At 43.0% G+C, this 19,036-nt stretch overlaps 1 protein-coding gene across 1 annotated transcript in view; it reads right to left on the bottom strand.

Moving 5' to 3' along the window:
* Positions 1–3,029, bottom strand: part of TUNAR (transmembrane neural differentiation associated intracellular calcium regulator) — a 59,795-nt gene extending 56,766 nt beyond the window's left edge. Inside the window, exon 1 of the mRNA XM_090035003.1 lies at positions 2,495–3,029. The gene's annotated coding sequence lies outside the window, so the exon portion shown is untranslated. The remainder of the gene's footprint in view (positions 1–2,494) is intronic.
* Between the last annotated feature and the right edge of the window lie 16,007 nt (positions 3,030–19,036).

Here is a 19,036-nt window from a genome sequence, read left to right as displayed (position 1 = left end):
TTTGGGTACCATTTTCTGAGTGGCCTAAGAGATTCAGTGATGTATTTGCACATTCTCTTTTTGTATCTGAAGCTCATCAGAAAAGCAGTAATCTTGCTGTACAGCCGTGTAATAAGACAGGACATGTAATGCATGAATTGACTGAATCCCAAGGGTGATCATCTGCCTGAAATCCTTTAATAGAGAAGCATGTTCACACTAGGTAAAGAACAGCTCTCAAGTAAGTTAAGCAAAGCAACAGTTATTGCTGAAGAATAAATATGCACATTTTTTTGAACTGGCAGCATATCCATTGGGCAAAAACACTCTAGTATGCTGAAGAAGGATTGAACAGGCATAGCCTAAATTACTCCTGTTACAATTCTGTTAACAACTCTAATATGTGTTAAATGTGTTACTGATAATTAACAGCTTTATTTTGGAATAATAGTTTAAAAAAAAAGGGGGGGGTGTCTGGGAGATTTCCTCCTCTGGGATAAACCCCCAAGTTTTAGGAGACATAAAAGAAAGGTTTTTTTCACATAGCTCACATGTAAAGTAGAAGTTTTCATAGATAAACTAGACTCCAATGCAAGTCCTGTTGATACTTTAAACACAATATTCAGTCCTGCAAATGTCATTCAGAGTAGTCCAAAAGATTATTAACTACTTTGAATGCAAGAGTGTGCGCACAAACAGGAAATTATTCTAGAGAATAAAGTAGGTTGAACAATTCCATGTTACCTTGTTTTTGATGGTCTGTTCTCATGGTTGCTATTAACATTTCCAAAATTATTTTTTTTATCAAGTTATGACTTTAAAAACATAGCACTGTTTGTTATTTCTTTTTTATACATACAAGGCTCATCAAGCAAATTGGTTAATATCTGCAGATTTGTTTCCTGCCAACAGTGGAGGCAACTTTAAGCTTACTTTTCCTGAAAGGCATTCAAAAGAAACTGTCCTGTCTTTAAGTTTCTCCAGAGGTGACGACTTAGCCACAGAATCATAGGGTTGGAAGGGACCTTACCGCAAAAAAATGATTTTACTTATAGTTCTTTGCCAGTCTCTTTTGAGAGCATGCAAATAGTCAGTCCACTGATAAATATTTGTAAAAATTTACAAATAAATAATGCACAGGCATGTACAGTGATCCTTCAGAGGCAGCAAGGAAAACAAAACAAGTGCCCCCATAAAGATTTCCTCTCTGTTCGAAAAGGTCAGAAAACTTTAAAACCCCTAACTCTCACACAGAATTGAATTTTCTTAGTATCATCTCCTTTCCTGTTTAGTCCAATTTCTTTAGTGTCCCACTGTTTAATTAAGACGCATGTGCATCTTAAATCCTTTCTATTTTATTGTCTCAATTTCTTTCCTTAACTGATCTGCTATGAGAGGTGTTTCTTATGCTCTTCTGCTAAATTATTATACGGAGGAGAAAGTGATTATAGCCCTGCCCTCTGTTAATTACACATCTAACTATTCATAGATGTTTATTTCTAATTATTTCCTGTCAGTATGCTTGGTTGCAGTTATCATAGCCAAATTGGAAAACACAGTTTAAATTAATTATTTTCTGTAAACAAGCATACTTATTGCCTTTAAAAAAACCCGAAAAATATTAATATTGCAACCCAGCATTGTCTTATCCATTAATCATTCCTGTGAAACAAGAAAGTAATAATAATCATTCTTTTAAAAGATAACAAATGTTCTCAGATGACAAAGAAACCACATTAACAGAGAGGGACCTTGCCACACTTGATTTATAATAAGAGTTTTAACAAAAGATAATAGCCATATTTTTCCTTCTTTCAATGGTTTGGCTCAGTGTTAGAACAATATTAGTGATAATATTTTAAGAGAAAAACTCATCGTTTGGGGATAAAGTAAAAAAAGGAATTTTTGGTTCCAATCTACTTGAGGGCTAGCAACCTCCTGCTTGCCACTGTAATTCTGCCAAGATACAAGATGTAAAACTTCTCTGAATTGTAAAGTGACAAGAAATTTCAGTTCAGAGAAACATGTTTACTCAGAAAAGCTAATCAAAGGCATCTGGAGAAAGGCTTAAGTGAAAGATACCTCTACCCCAATAATTAGCTCTATCAAATATATTAATGTTGTTGTAATCAGAGGAACAAATTGGGTGATAAATACCTAATTATGTCCAATCTAGATATGTGAGGAAGGAGAGTGACTTAGGCACCAGTTCCTTATCAGGTAAGGCTACTTAAAGAATAAGTAGTATTGTAATAATTGAAAAAAAATCTTCAAATCGGTAGCAGCTTTGTATGGTAGGGTTTTCTTTCATAGCTTTGAATGTGGACACTAATAATATATCAAAAGAGATTTTACAACCTACAGGTAGTGAGTGGACTTGTATCCTGATCAACAAAATATAGCATGTAAAGTAGTGCTGCATATTTAACAGTAGATTAATAAACTATTTGCCTCTGTATCAAACACACCTCCCCATCACTTCTGCCCCACAATTTTACAAAAAAAAGAGATTTACCTGTTTGGTGGCAGGTGATTAAGAAGTTTAAACCATCAAAGTTTTCAGGGCATTCCCTCTCATGGCAATCAGCAGCTGGAATTTAGCTTACATGAAAATAATTACATTCTTCCATCTCTTAACTGCCCCTGTAGGTGAAAGCTGTCGATGGATGCCAGCAACCTTGTTAAAATCGCATTGTAATCCATTCAGGTTTCTGGAAATGGCTCAGAAAACCAAGTCCATAAATGTGCACCGTCTTTGGTGTCATGAGCAGCTCGGCATTTCCTTGAAGTGTGTCTCTTCCTTTTTCAGTACTGTATTTTAAGAACACTTCAAATTGGATGGAATGCAGGCTTTGCTCTCTATACAGTACTCTATGCTGCTTGATTTCAATAGAAAGGAGAGAGTACATGAAAGTAAACTCAACAGAAATGAAAATGCTTTTACATGTTTAGACTCTTCCAGATAAAATGGTTATCATTTTAGGAGCAGAAGGCAGCCTGTAGGTTAAAAAAAGATTAAAATGGGTAGAGAAGCAGTAAGGCAGGAAGAAGATATAACTAGCAGCTCAGGAAGCAGCAGGCAGAGATGGGTGTCTTGTGATTGCTTTGAGTTAATACTCCTCAGGGGGAGATGAAAAAAGCACAAATACAGCAAAATCTGTCTTAGAGAGTGGAAATCTGGTGGATCAGCCAGGCTCTGGCAAAGTAAGACAGTATGTGTTCTTCCTCTGTTTATTCTTTTGTCTTTAACTACAATGCAAACAATTCAATTAAATGAACAGCCTTATCCTTGGTATAAATATACAGGGGGGGAAAGGAAAATTAAGACATTAGATAACATATTGGGCTTGATCCTGTTTCCCTTCAAACTCCATGAACTGGTCACCAATATCAGTTGCAATATTGGGCGTATTTTTTTTATTTGGTAAAAACTACAGTATTAAAAGGTTTGAATGCATCTAATATGCATTTATGTAATTTTTTTGTGATGTTTGCAGTACATGGGGCTGATCTTGCCAGGTACCAAACATACTGAACTCCCAGTACAGCAATGGTAGGTGGGAGAACACCTGTTTGGGTCATTGATTTTGTCTTTAATTAGAATGTACTCCTCAATCTAAATATAATTCCAGAGAATGTCATAGGAAAAGTACTCAGATTATGGCCACTTTTTAATAACTCCAGTTTTGGGGCATTATTAGGATTAAAATGACCTCTTGGGCTGATATGTCCAGTGCCCCTTATCGTGTCATATTTGCAGGCTTTGTTTATTTTGGTGAGGTTTGCTCTCATTCTACTTGGTAAGTCATTTTAATTCAGCAGAAATCCTTTCATGCTTTAAAAACATTGTCTTTATGCCTGCTTGCCTGTGGATAGCTGAAAATAAATCAGTGTTTAAAATTCCCCATTTCTGTTAATTCCTATGGTTATGAGAGCAGCTCACAGGTCAGATCTGCACACTGGACAAACATAGAGGTGGACAAAGAACTAGCCTCAAAGATACTGGATTCTCCCCTTGCAATTAATTTCAGAATGGACAAAATAAGAAGAAACTTATTAGAAAGGCATAGAGTCAGTCGAAGAGGTATTCTGGAACCAGTATATGTAATTGCTCACAGACCATTTTGTGGGGTCTACAGTCTTAGTTGGAGTATGAAGGAAGGACAGCGGTTCTCTCAGTTGCATCCCCAGAGAGTATAGTAGAAGACTGAGATGGTAGCTGAAAAGCTTATTCCTGAAGTTATCTTCAAACTATGCATCCTGGGTGCTGCTGAACACATGGATATACGGGTCACAACCAGAATTATGGGTACCAGGCGATTTTTATAATCTGGACCTGCCTGCTGATACTAAGCAGTTTAAACTGGCCCTAAGAGTTTGATCCAAATCCTATCAAGATGCATAGAAACTGGAATCTACCCTGCATACCTACCAAAGGTTAACTATTAATAACCCTATGGGGCCTAGAGTTTTCCATGAGATGTGGCCCATTTCAAACATTGACCTTATAAAATGGAATTTGTTCCAACTGTTGTTTTCTTACAGGAAAGTGTAACGCCCCAGGTAGAGGGAGTACTGCTGGGTATTTCAGCACATTATCCTGTGAGGTGCAGAATGCCTTCGTAGAAGTACTGACTATCCTCAACTCCCACTGTAGTCAATAGGAGCTGACAGCATCCAGCACCATCCAGAACCGGGCTCCTAGCAAACATCTTGATGCACAGAATGTCATTTAGATTTTCACACATATTGTTCTAGCATGAAAATGGCTTTGACAGGCTAGGATCAATTCATTTTAGACATTACATGCATCTCCCTGGGCACCAGAGACATTCAAATATTTTTTTTCTTAGTGTCATCTTGAAAGGATTATAGACAATATAATTTTTCCATATATGTCTATTTACTAATGCCCACAGTGAAGCATATTAAAATGGCAAAACAGTTAGTGAGCTAAATCCAGAAACCTAAAAATGTAAAGACTACTAAAAGATAGCACTGTCCCATATGTAACATCTTATAAGAGGAAACAATAAACAAGGAATACTAAAGAGGAAGGGGAGTGATAACTCCTGCCCGCATAACTATCGGTAACATGATTGTTAGCTATGAATAAAAAGCAGATGCAATGTGGCCTTTTCAAATCCAAATTAAGCTTGATAGTTTAGTTCCCTGTGTATAAATCATAATCTCTCATACCTAAGACTGCCTGTATTTCAGATACAAGAAACAGCTTGTATTCTGTTGGCTCCGACCTTCTATCATTCATGTATTTGGCTGTGCAAGCCTGCATACTTATATTTTTCTCTTTTGACCAAGATGTATCATGATTCCTATAAAGCAGTAAAATACATACTGAGAATGTGTCTTAGCATACTGACATATTCACCACAGCTGGTAGTTGTTATTTAATAAAACGAAGTATTGTTTTATTAAAAGTATTGCCATTGCAGGATGACACAAAGCAGAAGTAATGGAGCTGTCTTAGTACACCAGTGCACATGGACCAGTAAGCTCTCTTGATCAGTCTCAGTAGAGCTGACTGGTGCACACTCAGCACCATGCCTTGGAAGGAAGTGAGCACAGTGTAAGCAGCATGGTAGCCCTCATGCACAGTAGTGAAACAGTACAGACAGGTATTTAAAGTCTCATCTTAAAACCGGGTGAAGCCTGCTGCGCCCCCGCTCCCCCGAAGCCCCCCAGACACCCCCTCAGCAGCCGCGGAGCCCCCTGCCGACCCCCAGCACATCCAGAGGTAAGCGGGCTCGTGGTGGGAAGGGGTTAACTCCTCGCTTGCTGGGACGAGGCGGCTGCATGGAGCAGGGCCGGGTCAACCCTCGCCCAGGACCCTACTTGGCCCAGCCCCCCAGGAAGCCCCACGACCGGAGCCGTGCGAACAGGCTGCATAAACAGGCGCTCGAGTTAGCGTGGAGTTCGTGCAGGAGAGGACGTGGGAGGGCACGAGACCCTGCCTGTGACCCCCACAGAGTAGTCAGCCCCAGCCGTAGCCAGCATACCAGAGGCATGACACGGATGGGCACGTGCCGCACCCCGAGGGTCCCCTCGGGCTCTGCGGCCCCCGCATCGGGCCCCGCAGAGACGGCCACCCAGACGGAGCCCATGGTTCCGGGCTCCACGCAGATAGAGCCCCTGGCTCTTGGCTGTGGGGGCTGCCTGTCCCTTTTTCAGGCTCTGGGACCCGGGAGCATGGCCACCTCCCCTTGCGGGGTCTGCTCCCTACTGGGGTCTCTGGCACGCCAGCTGGAGGAGCTCCAGGCCACAGTCCAGAGACTGCGTGCCATCAGGGACTGCGAGCAGGAGATAGACTTCTATTGCCAGGCCCTTCTCCCCTGGGAGCCACAGGGTAGAGCGCCGTCTCCCTCCACGACTAAGGAGGACTCTGGGACCTCTCACTCTGCCCAGTCAGGGGCATGGACCAAGGTGGTCAAGGGCCCCAAGGCCCGCCGCACCAAGGCCCCTCCCTCACCGGAGCTTAGCAACAGGTTCGCACCTCTTGCAGCCCCAGCAGAGCCTGCTCAGTTGCCAGCTCCCGCAGGCAACCCAGGCTCAACCGCAGCTACTGGCCCCGCTCTCCCCAAGTCAAAGCAAAAGGTGTTTGTTGTGGGAGACTCCATCCTGTGGGTCACTGAAGGGGCAATCTGCCGCCCCGACCCCTTAGCCCGGGAAGTCTGCTGCTTCCCGGGGGCCTGTATCCGAGACATTGCAGAGAGGATCCCGCAGCTCCTCTGGCCCGCAGACCACTACCCCATGCTCCTTATTCACATGGGCACCAATGACACGGCTCGAAGCACCCCCAGCCAGGTCATGAGGCGCTACAGGGATTTGGGAGCGGGGCTTAGGGGTCTGGGAGCTCAGGTGGTGTTTTCGTCCATCCTCCCAGTCTCGGGCTATGGGCTGAGGAGGGAGAGGAGGATCCACGCAGTGAACCAAAGACTGCGGAGCTGGTGTCATCGGGAAGGCTTTGGCTTCCATGACCACAGCCCGCTCTTTGGCGAGAGAGGCAGCGAGCTGCTGGGAAGAGATGGCCTCCACCTCTCTCCCCTGGGGAGGAGGCTCTTCTCAGCCAGGCTGGCTGACCTGCTCCACCGGGCTTTAAACTAAGGCCGCTGGGGGATGGGGGAACTACTGCCACTGCTGGCCCGCTAAGCGACCCTTGCAAAGCCAGCAGACCAAGACACTTAAGGGAGCCCACCCCTGCCCCAGCCCTGGCACAATCTGTGGGCAAGGCAAGAGCCCCTAAGGGCACACTTGCCTGCCTGTACACTAATGCCGGGAGCCTGTGTAACAAGCAGGAGGAGCTTGTTCTCCTGCTCAGTGCAAAGAATTATGACATCATTGGGATAACAGAGACCTGGTGGGACTCCACCCATGACTGGACCACGGGTATAGATGGCTATACCCTGTTCAGGAGGGATCGTGTTGACAAAAAGGGCGGGGGTGTAGCTCTCTATGTGAAGGAAAGCTACATGTCCCTGGAAGCTGATGTTGGCGACCGGCATGGACAGCTAGAGACCCTCTGGGTAAAAATTCATGGGAAAAATGGCACAGGGGACACAATGGTGGGAGTCTACTACAGACCTCCCACTCAAAGTCCTGAGCTTGACCAGGAGTTCGCCCGGGAATTGACTGAGGCCGCTTGCTCCAGGACCTTGGTTGTCATGGCTGACTTCAATTACCCGGACATCTCCTGGGAAGATCACTCAGCAAAATCCGAGCGGTCGCAAAGCTTCTCTCGTGCGTGGATGACCTCTACCTGACTCAAGAAGTCTATGGGCCACTGAGAGGCAAAGCGCTGCTCGACCTGGTACTGGCTACGGGGGACGACCTAATCAGCGACCTAGTGATCAATGGGAAGCTGGGTGACAGCGACCACAAGTGATCACCTTCACCATCCACCGTAAAGCTGGCAAGTCAGCCAACAACACAGAAGTCCTGGACTTCAGAAAAGCTGACTTTGACAAGCTCAAGAGGCTTGTCGGTCAGGCCCTCAGGGACCATGACCCCAGGGAGAGGGGAGTTCAAGAAAAGTGGTTGCTTCTCAAGGAAGCGATCCTCAATGCACAAGCTAAATCTATTCCAACACAGAGGAAAGGCAGCAAGAAGGCACAGCAGCCCTCCTGGCTCTCTAGGGACCTAGCGGACCTTCTGCAGCTAAAAAAGAAAGCCTACAAAGGATGGAGGATGGGATTCACCTCCAAGGAGGATTATTCTGCACTGGTCCAGTCCTGCAGGGAGCAAACCAGGAAAGCCAAGGCTGCAACTGAACTCCAACTAGCTTCAGGCATCAAGGACAACAAAAAGTCCTTTTTCAGATATGTGGGGAGCCGGAGGAAAAGCAAGGGCAATGTTGGACCCCTGCTAAACCAGATGGGGCAACTGACAACTGACGCCCAGGAAAAAGCCAACCTATTAAATAGGTACTTTGCGTCAGTCTTTCATCAGTCCCATGGGACGCCCATGCCTGCTATGGGACAGGGAAATCCGGGTGAGGGGGATCCCCTACGCTCCATAAATGCTGACCTCATGAAGGAACATCTTGAGAAGCTGGATACCTTCAAGTCAGCTGGCCTTGACAATCTGCACGCCAGGGTACTCAAGGAGCTGGCGAGCGTCATAGCCCAGCCCCTGGCACGGATCTTTGAAAACTCCTGGCGCTCTGGTGTAGTGCCCGAAGACTGGAAGAAGGCCACTGTGGTGCCGATCTTCAAGAGGAGGAGAGTGGATCCGGCTAACTACAGGCCCATTAGCCTGACTTCTATCCTGGGGAAGATCTTAGAAAAGTTTATTAAGGAGGCCATCCTTGATGGACTGGCCCAGGCTAACATTCTAAGGGATAGCCAGCACGGGTTTGTTGCGGGTTGGTCTCGTTTGACCAATCTCATTTCCTTCTATGACCAGGTGACCTATCACCTGGACAAGGGAGAAGAGATTGATGTCATATATCTTGACTTCAAAAAAGCCTTTGATCTGGTATCCCACGATCACCTCTTGGCCAAACTGGCCAGTTGTGGCCTTGGCTCCACCACGATCCGCTGGCTGGGAAACTGGCTCCGTGGTCAGACCCAGAGGGTTGTAATCGATGGCAGTCACTTATCGTGGTGTCCTGTGACCAGTGGGGTCCCTCAAGGCTCTGTCCTGGGACCTATCCTGTTCAACATATTCATTAATGATGTGGACATTGGAGTCAGGAGTGGACTGCCCAAGTTCGCCGATGACACCAAACTTTGGGGCAAAGCATCCACACCAGAAGACAGGCGAGTGATCCAGGCTGACCTGGACAAGCTCAGCAAATGGGCAGACGAGAACCTGATGGTGTTTAACATGGAAAAATGCAAGATTCTCCACCTTGGGAGGAAAAACCTGCAGCATCTTTATAGGCTCGGCAGTGCTACGTTGGATAATACTACAGAAGAAAGAGACTTGGGGGTCATCATTGACCACAAGATGAACATGAGCCTGCAATGCGATGTTGCGGCTAATAAAGCGACCAAAACGCTGGCTTGCATCCATAGATGCTTCTCAAGCAAATCCCGGGACGTCATTCTCCCCTTGTACTCGGCCTTGGTGAGGCCACAGCTGGAGTACTGCGTCCAGTTTTGGGCTCCACAATTCAAAAAGAATGTGGAGAAGCTTGAGAGAGTCCAGAGGAGAGCCACGTGCATGATCAGCAGTCAGGAAAACAGATCTTACGATGATAGGCTGAGAGCCATGGGATTCTTTAGCCTGGAAAGGCGTAGGCTCAGGGGTGATCTGATGGCCACCTATAAGTTTATCAGGGGTGACCACCAGGATCTGGGGGAACGTTTGTTCACCAGAGCGCCCCAAGGGATGATGAGGTTGAACGATCACAAACTCCTGCAAGACCGGTTCAGGCTGGACATAAGGAAGAATTTCTTTACTGTCCGAGCCCCCAAGGTCTGGAACAGTCTGCCAGCAGAGGTGGTTCAAGCACCTACATTGAACACCTTCAAGAGTAAATTGGATGCTTATCTTGCTGGGATCCTATGACCCCAGCTGACTTCCTGCCCTTTGGGCAGGGGGGTGGACTCGATGATCTCCCAAGGTCCCTTCCAGCCCTAATGTCTATGAAATCTATGAAACCCACCTCAGACAATGACCACGTTTCCATTTCTCCAGTCTGATTTGGATCAGGTCCTCAGTATCTTGTCTAATAAATCCACCAACCTGCTGATTATTTTGAATTCTGTGCTCTCAAGCTTCTCAGGTTTCTCAGTCTTTCAGATGCTGAAATGAATGTACTGTTCGAAACCCCAAACAGTCTTTCTTTGTGTGTTTCTGCCATGTAGGGACCTAAAGAGCCTGACATTCAAAGGAGAAAGACAACAAACAGCTGAATAACTATAACTTATTACCATCACTATCAAATGTTTTTTATTGCACTAAAACCCAGGCACACCTTAGGAAAGAGAATGGTGTAAAACCTAGTCTCTCACTGTTTTCCAACAAAACCCAATAGCTATACTAATAACTTCCTTATGAAGGCTCCAGGCTTTGTTCCACAGCCTTGTTAAAGCAAGTCTGTAACAAGCTATTAGAAGTTAGTCTTATGGTGAAGAGGATGTATTAGAACAGATCAGTCTGTTCAGTTTCTTAAGTCTGGTCCCAACATTTTCTGATGCTTTTGTGAATTTGTGTATATGTAAGTGAGACATATCATAACTAGAACGGAACTAGCACTAGAACTTCTTCTCCGAAAATCAATCAAACAAAGAATCCTCACCTTTCTGAGTATGGGGCTTTCTGAGGTGTTTCATCATAGATTTCCTAGATTTCATAGACATTAGGGCTGGAAGGGACCTCGGAAGATCATCGAGTCCAGCCCCCTGCCCAAAGTCATAGGATCCCAGCAAGATAAGCATCCAATTTACTCTTGAAGGTGTTCAATGTAGGTACTTGAACCACCTCTGCTGGCAGACTGTTCCAGACCTTGGGGGCTCAGACAATAAAGAAATTCTTCCTTATGTCCAGCCTGAAATGGTCTCTCAGTAGTTTATAACGGGTCGACCTCATCGTCCTTTGGGGCGCTCTGGTGAACAAACATTCCCCCAGATACTGGTGGTCATCAGTTTGAAAGTAAGTGTGAAGAGGAGAAAAGGGTGAATAAAAAAGGAAAGGTAAAAAGTAAAAGGAAGAAAAGGCTAGCATGGGAAAAGATGTAGTTGGGGAAAGGTAAAGAGGGAAGCAAAAGCAAAATGAGGAAAAAAATAAGTCAAAAGAAGTGAACTAAAGAAGAAAAGAGGCTGTGCACAAGGGGAGTAGCACAGAATGAAATTTTGATACCTAGGGAAAAACAGAGGTTGATGTAAATGAAGTCGACAATACAGAGTGGAGAAAGTAAAAAGGAAAATATGATATCAAAGATGATGTGGGCTGATATCAAGATGATGTGGGATGTAGAAAAGCACATGAGAAGGAAAAAATCGTGATTGGGAAGAGAAGACGGTGCAGTAAAAGACAGTAAGTACAGGAATTTCTTTCCAACTTTATGAAGTGGCTGTAACCCAAAGTATTTCTTATCACTAATCCTATATGGCTGGATGATCAGCAAAATAACCTCAGAATAAGCAACAACAGTTTAATATTTCTCATGTTTCTATATATTGTCCTTCCTATCCATACTTTACATTTACAAAAGTCAGTTTTGCAGATAGCATTCTGACCTTATTATATTTATTCATGCCGATTCCTTGTAATAAGGAAAAATAATGTTTATCACTTTGCAATAAACAAGATTGGTTGAGTGGAAATAAGAAGGGGATGCCTGCTCACAAAGTCATCAATGTCAAGTACACGCAGCTCTGCTAGCCACTGAGTCATCTGCTCACAGCTCTGCTGACGCAGGGGATGGATATTAGAGCAATAGGAGCAGAGTAAAATCATATTGTGTGCCAATGACTCTGATCTCCTTTGTAATAGTTTGAAGGGGACTACTAGCAATTAGCACAACTTAGAGCAACCTTGAGGACACTAAATACTGTCAGAAACCAGTAACAGTGAGACAGAAAGATGGAGTAATAACAGCACTTGCCTCTTCTTTTGGGCTGACCAGAGTATGCTCTTGCTGGACACAAGTATCACAAAAATTGTCTTTGTAAGAAAATAAACAATGTAATTCAAGATTAAAAATGACAAAACCTTTAACTTTTCTCACAAAAAATGTCAGAATTATTGTTATTAATGCCTTCAGTTTCAGATCCTACTGCACTCAGGTGATGAGCCCAGGTACAAGGAAAGTGCTAGATGTGAGGCCTGCTTCTGAGCTTTGCTCTCACAGCTGATATGACAGATCTCAGGCAGTTCTGAGTAGTCACTTCAGCAACTCGTGAAATATCCAAACTTTAGAATAGAAAGCAGGGTTGATTTATGGTCAAAATGGAGATCAGAAGTGAAGAATACCATGCCCAGTTAAAATCCTAAAAGGACTTTAGAAGAAGGATGTGATACTCCTTCCTGGAATTTGGCTAGATTACACCAAAATTCTTATCTGATTTATTACCCAGAAAAACAATGCATATAGTTTATGGGAGAAGAACCCATCTCTTTGAAAAAATGCAAGTCCTGTGGGTCTTTGGAAGATCAGAAATTAATCATGAACTTTGCTGGAGGTTTCATACGAAAGGCAGTGATTTCAGCTCCACAGTGGTCATACTACATTCAGCAGTGTTTTAGAAGCAAGCATGCCACTTACTGGATGCATCTACTTGTGCTATTAATTTGAAGTAGGCTTACTGCACAATAAAAATCCTGCACAGTAAGCCTGTCTGGGAGCGCATCTACATGTGCTCCTTCTTAGCTATGCCCAGACAAGCGTGGCTGTGCTGTATGTGACACCGCAAATGTCTGTGGTGCCACATACCGTACATTCACATGTTCTCCACCCTGCAACGGAGCGCTGCCCATGCATGTGCAGCTCTGCTCTCTTTTCTGTGGGTTCTTTTGACCCCTGGATAGCTGGGGTTCAAAAAAACCTGCAGAGAAAAAAGCAGAGCAGCACATGCATGGGCAGCATGCACCATTCAAAAGCAGAACTGGGATGCCCGGAGTTGCACTGCAGCTGCTGGCGAGGGTCCGCATAGCAGAATTGCTGCTGCTGCACCACCAGAAGGCCCCCAGGACCCCAGATAAGGCTGCTAGGGCTAGCACAGTGCTGGCCCCAGGTAACCCTGGGCATGGTAGTGGAGACTGGAGCCAGCACTACCCCACCCTGGGTAACTACTGTACACCAAAACATTCATGGCATGGGCATTCCCAAGGGACAAGTAGAGGCAGCACAAAGTGTGTTCTCAAACTGCTTTGAGGCACCACAACAGGCACATGGTCGCTCGTCTAGATATAGCCAATGGAAGCCAATGATCCAGGGATGCTCCCACCCTTCTCTGCCCACTACAGCAGCCTGGGTGCTAGCCCGAGGGCTGGCAGAGAGCACAGGGCAGTCCCCATGCACATGGGTTCCGGAGAGCTCTGCCAGCTGCAGCAGTAGTCGTCTCATGCCCGGTACACATCGGGAGAGTTCATGATGTGCACGGGGCTGAGAGAAAGCTGCTGCTGCAGAGCTCTCCCGCCCCATGCACATGGGGACAAGCCCCGTGCCCAGCGAGGCTTCCTCACACTGCCTTGAGCTGGCCGGGAATTGTCCAACTTCTGGCTGTGTAGGGAACTCCTCATGCACCACGGAGCTGGCTGGGATGTGCCCCAGAACGGGACAGTTCCCAGCCAACCCCAGGCTGTGCAGGGAACTCCTCATGCAGCCTGAAGGCTGGGATCTGCCACAGAGCGGGACCGTTCCTGGCCAGTTCTGGACTAGGCAGGGAAACAGAGAGTTCCCGAGGCCTGGCACTGCTTGGCTTCCAACCTCTTCATGCAGGCACACCCACTGAGGCCCCAGCTTCACTCTCTACATTGTATTAGTTTTCCCTTAAGGGTCTTGCAGCAAGACTGGCCATGTCCAACAATGTTTAGCTTATGAAATCTGAAGAGATTGTATCTTTGGGTGTTATGGCAGCAATCACAATACAGTAATTTTGAAAAGAAAGATTTCTGCATGTTTGGCGAAAGTCTCCCGCCATTTTCTCAGTGAATATGTTTTGCTCTATTTACATATGCATAGATCTTACACAAATAGCTTGAGAAAAGGTAATAGATTTTACTGCTTTTCTTCTCTTCTGATTTTTCTTTAATGTCATACCCTGAAGAAAAGAAAATACCTGAATATTATGAATATACAATAACAAGTCTTACCATAAGTTCTTAGTAAGCTTGGCAAACCATTGATAGCATTAGCTGCTATTACAATGCATACAGTGGATGGCAAAGATTGTGCATTTGTGTGAAAAACAGCACATAAAACCCTTTGTCAGTGAGCCATTCATAACAGCATTCCTATTAGACATGGCTCGAAACCACAACCTTGAAATCAAACACTCCTATATGCAGCTCAAGTTACATATTTCAAGCACAACAAAGTCATATTTGTGCCTGGTGCAATTCTACTGTACAAAATTGGTTTATACTGTGGAACAACGTAACCCATCATACATCAATCAAGCTACAACTAAGGAGAACCATAATATTACAACACATTTGCGCTCCTGTTTCATATTAGTAATGGCTAAAGAAACATACAATTTAGTGTGGGTAAGTGTTCTTTTATGCCTATGAAATGGAAAAATAATGAAAACAGAAAGAAAGGACTTCAAGTCCAGAAAACCTGTTTGTTTTTTTCTGTTTGTCTTTGCTACTCTGGTTCCACCTCACCTTGCAGTTTTATATTAGAGATAGCACTCCTGGCTATTGCCATTGCTCTCTTTTCAGTTTCCCACATGTAATATTTACTGCTCACAGTAGGGTCTGGTATAGCTTTACATTAATTTTTGTCAAGTGCTTCAAGATCCACAGGTGCAAAGAGCCATATAAATTCAGAGCGTTATTTTTAATTATGAAGTTATTACCTTTACAGCTGCCTTAAAAACATATTCACTCTCACATAATAATACTGTGGTACTGTTTCTTATTCCTGTATGGTCTCTCTTCATGCTTTGGAAATGGATTATGTTGTGCCCAGCCTTATGTTTTGCATGTTTCCCTACTGATTATTGAAGAGACTCACCAGTTAAGGGAGTCAGTAGAAGGTCAACTTTCAGTTTCCTAAAACATTAGCATCATTCCCATAATCAAATATCCTTCCACAGTATTGATTATACATTCAGTCACTATTACGTCCAATGTAGGAACAACACTGCATGATTTTAGCCTTCAAGACTTCTTGTTAAATTATTGTAGGCATTCTTTAATTTTTTTTAATTTAATTTATGGAGGCTATAGGAACTTCAGATACGTGACATTGCTTGTATTAGCACTGTCCCTAGCATGGTGTACAAGAATTCATGATGCATAAGGCGGTACCCATGGAATCTCATGCTCGTAAAATGAAGCTGTTTACAATCATTTCTCTGAGGTAAATGTTCAAGTGGTTCAATGCTGCAGAAAAATCACACAATATAGTTCAGGACAGGGAGCGAAAAAATACATTTAATCCAAAAGATTACATATTCCATATGCAGCCTTTGGGATTAGATACTACATCTAGGGTTTGATCATGTATGCTCATTTGTACAGGTGCCTGATGCTACTTTCCATGAGTTCTGGGTGGTGATTCCAGTGGCAAACTCTACCTTGGGAAATTACCTTATAACTACCCACAATTAATTAGGTAGAGTCAATTGGGTATTTTTTTCACTCCTTGTCCTAAACTCTGGTGTAGGATCACTGTGCATCACTGAACAGCTTGAACATTTACTCCAAAGAAGTGATTCTAAACAGCTTCATTTTACAAGCATGTGATTCCCTGAGTTGGAAGGAACTAGAGAAATATTAGTTGTTACATTTCTCAGTTTTAACTGAAGAAATGGTGTGTTTGCATATGTGCACTGAATTCCTCATCCATTGTTTTCCATTAGCAAAGTTTCTTTAAGAGCAAACAGTGATTAAATACTTACCGTTTTGAGTGTTCCAGTTACAGCCTGCACATCAGTGTCCATTTCCCTTTTTTTTAAGATACAAAAGGTAAGAAAATGTGTTTATAGGAGATTACCAGAAACCTCAGGTGTGTTAAAAAAGATTGCATCTAAAAGTTGATTTTTTTCCAGCCACTAGAAAAGTCTCTAAAATATGCTCCCTGCTGTCTTGCATTGCTGTTATGAAGTGCAATTTATGGAGGAAATTAGAAAAACTGTTCTGTAAATACATTGGCTGAGGATTCTGGGCACAGCCAACACAATAACACCAGTGAAGAGAGACATTTAGACTTGATGTTCCACAGCCATTTCATAATTATATAATGTCTGCCTCTCCATATCAGCAGCATCTAGAAGGTGACCACTTCTGACTAGACACCTCAGCTCCTTTCCAGTAACTTGAACGGGGTGAGGCTTATTGTTAATGAAGGGACTTTTTTGTCTTCTTTTTTGGTGCGCTGGGAATGTCACACTAGATTACCTTTAATGGACTTGTTTTGCAGACACATTGTGAGACCCATTGGAAATCTAAAATATTCAACTTAATTTGGTGTTCTACTTTTCTTCTGAAATACATGTGGTAGTTGCATAAATGTTTTATGCTTTTTCCTACTTGAAGGTGTGTCTTTAGAAGTACAGGAAAGTTAAAATGACATCCTGTTTCCCATATTTTTAACTATTTCTGAGTCTCGTAAAACCTGATGTTGTTAAATGCTAAAAAGATACCTTGTTAGAGGATTCTTTTGAACAAGGCAGACTCATTTCCAAAAGATTGCATACATTTTTGCTTGTATTTACAGATGAGATGGCAGTATTGTTCTCTGCTAAGCAAGAACTTTTAAATTATTATATTCTATCAAAAACTTACATTAAAATAACATGGAGGTTTGGAGGTTAAGAACTCAGAAGACATTAATACCAATTTTACATTTGTGCCTGCAACCATAATTCTACCCTCTTGGGCATACACAGACTTTAACTACATGATCATATATTCTTCCCCACATTATTACAGTTTTCTAATGTCCTTACAAAGGTACACAGAGCAGTGTGCATTTAGCAGTAAATAAGATTTTGTGAATGCCAAACCAACCAAATCCATTAAATGTATTTACATACAAAATATGTAGAACATGAAGCAAAAGATTCTGCCTTATTCACTGCAATTTTGCAAGATGTAATTTTAAAATGACATGATAATATATTATTTGACAAATTACATGAAATCATTCATTTAAAGGAGTACCCTTTTATTATATTCTGACCTGTTCTTGTTGTAATTCATACACAGAGTCAACCTTGCACATGTATTTTCTGACTCCTGAGAGTCTAAACAACGAAAAATCTTTGATTTTTTTTAATAGAATTTCCAAGTGTTTTTATATTTGGAGGGTGGGACAGTCTGATAGGAATGTAGCGTGTAATACAGCAAATATTATTCACTCAGGGCCCCTCTAGATGCTCAAGTAAAGGCGTGATACAATCTGATGTGCAATCTACACAGTTGTGCTTCCTGCCATGCCACATCTGCATGGCAGGAGATGTGATTGTGGGATCCAGCATCAGATCCTATGACACCTTATTGCTGGTGGAGGCTCTCCCAGCACCAACATGCTAGTAGCAAGCTCCTGAACCCATGGGATGCTGTCACAGCTGGGAGTCTCATCAGCAGACATGATACCCAGCCATGGCAGTGCATGGTGCCCCCATTTGCAGGGAGTCCCTTCAGCTGACGGGTCTCCCAGCCATGGAGGCATAGACCTTGCTACACCTGCAAATTAAAATTGGCTAGAAACCAGCTATAAAGTCATGATTGATCATTTGTATGTTTAGCCAGTCTAAATTAGTTGCACAATTACCCAGGTAATTGCATAATATATGTAATGTGTAAAGGGGCCTCAGACTAACCCTGCTATGACATGCTTAGAGCATATTAGAGCACCTCCTTTCCTACACTCTTTAAGAACTACATTGTACAATGCAACAGGATTCTTTCTCAAGCTTTTGGAACTTTAACTCTATCTCTTCCAAATACCTTGCTTAGCCCCAGCTCCTCCCCACTAACACTATAGGTTTGCTGCAAACATCCCACAAATCCTATAAGGAACTGCTTAAATATTTCTTTGTCTTTTTGTTCACTATGTGCAAGAAATTGGGCCACACATTACCATAAGTCTTAAAATAGCATATTAATTTATCCTCAGTTTTAGCAAAATACAAATCTTCCATCTCTAAATAAATTACAAGAGAATACCTATTAGATAAGTGAAGAAGTGCATGGGAAAACTGAAAATGCTGATTTAACTTTACTATAGTCTTACATGCTCTTACCTAGGCAAAAAATGACTTTGTGAAAACACAAAAGAATCCTTTCTATCAATCTAACAAACAGATATTATGCATAGCCTAGCTCAATACACGAACCCATATGCTTTGCTCATCAAAAACTTGAAGGCTGTGTGATGTTCCTCCAGAAGAAGTTGTAAGGAATCAGGCAGTAAGCAAATTTCATCTAGTAGCTTGCTGGCCTACCTGAAGAAAGTTATAACCGTTAATTGATTTTTTTTCCTTAAGTCGGATATTTTCCATAGCCTTAGAAATCATTATGTCTGGCTTTTGCACTGAAGCTTCCAAAAAGAATGAGAAGTATTAATTGGTTAATTTTAAGGAAATGTAAAATTCCTAGTACCTTTTTGTACAGTTTTGTCAAGTTTCAGTGTGATTCATTGCCCCTCTCTTTCCAAGTGGAAACAAACCTTCATAAATGTCAGCTTTAAAAACTGTGGAACATATATGATTCCCAGTTTCTCTGTAAAGACTCTATTCACTTATATGGGAGTTAGTGCAGATTCACTGCAGAGTAACTGAATTAGACTGTGTCCTCCATAAGGGCCAGTGACTCATTAAATTCCCTTATCCAATTAAATTATCTTCTGAATTGGATTTCCAGCATGCATTAGAAATAAGATGTGCTTCAGGTAAAGAGGACAGGGAAAATAAAC

The sequence above is a fragment of the Crocodylus siamensis genome, chromosome 2, assembly GCF_052110815.1.
Source record: "Crocodylus siamensis isolate JL-2025a chromosome 2, ASM5211081v1, whole genome shotgun sequence".
NCBI lineage: Eukaryota > Metazoa > Chordata > Crocodylia > Crocodylidae > Crocodylus > Crocodylus siamensis.
This window is presented reverse-complemented; position numbering and strand designations above follow the sequence as displayed.